The sequence below is a fragment of the Eurytemora carolleeae genome, unplaced genomic scaffold, assembly GCF_000591075.1.
Source record: "Eurytemora carolleeae unplaced genomic scaffold, Eaff_2.0 scaffold3273, whole genome shotgun sequence".
Taxonomy (NCBI): domain Eukaryota; kingdom Metazoa; phylum Arthropoda; class Copepoda; order Calanoida; family Temoridae; genus Eurytemora; species Eurytemora carolleeae.
This window is the reverse complement of record NW_019399157.1, coordinates 1-1,864: the sequence shown is the minus strand read 5'-3', so window position 1 is coordinate 1,864 and position 1,864 is coordinate 1. Positions and strand designations below refer to the sequence as shown.

At 26.0% G+C, this 1,864-nt stretch overlaps 1 long non-coding RNA gene across 1 annotated transcript; it reads right to left on the bottom strand.

The window, feature by feature from the left end:
* Window positions 1-19: 19 nt before the first annotated feature.
* On the bottom strand, window positions 20-1,640 carry LOC111717726 (uncharacterized). The gene is made up of 4 exons (XR_002768886.1): window positions 1,362-1,640; window positions 1,126-1,238; window positions 757-836; window positions 20-130 (listed from the first exon to the last, which is right to left on the bottom strand). It is a non-coding gene; the product is annotated as an uncharacterized LOC111717726 (long non-coding RNA).
* Window positions 1,641-1,864: the final 224 nt, after the last annotated feature.

Here is a 1,864-nt window from a genome sequence, read left to right as displayed (position 1 = left end):
AAGATGATAATGCCTCATTTACAAGGGTACCTTTGAATCGTTGATCTGATATAATGTGTGGAAGATAAAAGCCATTAATCATTCAGTAAATCTAAAATCAGGCACTGCATTCTTCAGGACAGGATTGTCCCTGAAAAGATCTAATTAAAATTAAATATTTATAATTTTGTTGTAAAAAATGTTAACAAATAATTGTTATGAGAAAAATCTTATCTCATTTTTGAAAAATATTATTATTTTCAAAAGTAAAATTCAATCATTTAACATATGTAAGTGTAAGGAAATCATGATTTTGACAATTACATAATGTAGATTTCAAGATTAAGGCAAATTACAGAGGTTGGGATGTTATATTGTATTGTCCTGGTCTATAATGTATCATAATATATTAAGAAATATATTTAGAGCAGAATATTATTTTCTTTTACCTAAAAATTTTAAAAAATTTGTTATTCTTTAAGTATTAACAAGTATATACTAATTAAAAAAACATTATCTCAAATAAAGCAATCATGGAAATAGTGGAAATAATATAAAATTGGATACTTTGCAATGTTAAAGATAAAAGTATAGGTTCCCAACATAGTTGGGTTGTTAAGTTGACTAAAGGGAGAAAAATAAAAAAAATAAAGAAAAATAACATTTTTATAGTGAGTGTAAATAATATTTTCAGTGATTATTACTATAGGATCAGTACAGTGTTATGTCTGCTTCCAGAAGAGCTACTGAGACAGGGACAAAGTTTATAGTATCTACCTGAGCATTGTAGTTCCAGGATATAGGTTTTGTGAAGCCGACATCTAACTGTAGTCAATCAATCATTCAATAACCTCAACCTATTCAAATTCCTATCAGGCAAATATTTGTTAATGAATAAATTTTGCACCAAACAAAGCAACTAAATTAATAATATTAATGAAAGCGCCCTGTAAGGCTAGTGATATTATAAATTTTGTCAGTATGATAATCATTAACTAGCTTAATACTCACAATCAATATATAAGAAAAGCTGGGTGCACAACATTAGTTAATTAATTATAAGGAAATGATATGATTAACTTTGTTTATGGGAGTTTAGACTTAATTCAAAATCTTTAGACAGGCATGTTAAAGTCACAATTGTACCTGAAATTACAGGGACAAATCTTCACTGGCAGAATAAAACCCCTTCTATTCAAGACATTCTTATTCCAACTGTAACCATTGGGCCAGAGTTTAGATGCAGCAAGTATTATTCACTAAATCAATACATGAATGAAAACTAAATCAGCTCTTGTTGAAGTAATCATGAATCAAAGAAACAAATGAATTGTAATAGGATAAAAATTTATTTTAATTGATAGAGAATATTTTCACCATACCTTTAAACTAGTAATTAGTTGAGTGCATCCAAGTTCCATTACTGTGAGAGATAAGATACTTCTTCAGTACAGGGTTGTACATGAAAAATTTAAATAAACTTTTAAATTTTAAATTTTGTTTATACATATTTTAAGAAAGAATTAATATGGATTATAAACCTAAAAATTAGTTATACAAATGAATTGATATTATTTTAAGAAAAGAACGAATTTAAAATATAAAGAGAAAGTCAATTTTCATCTAGTTTAACTTGAGAAAAAAAAATGATTAAAGAGTTCAATAAAATTCAGGTTTATTCGCTTACAGTTGATCTTTTTTTTTAATTATTGAGTTAAAGGGATAGTTAAGATACAATATACTCTGCAGATTTCCAATGCATTGTTAAACTGAGTATTAATAACAGTTATAATATAGAAAATGTTCTTTTTCATTGAATGATTAATTAAGTGAGGACATACAATTTTTATAATAATTATTTCAAATCAATTAATTAAGGAATTTG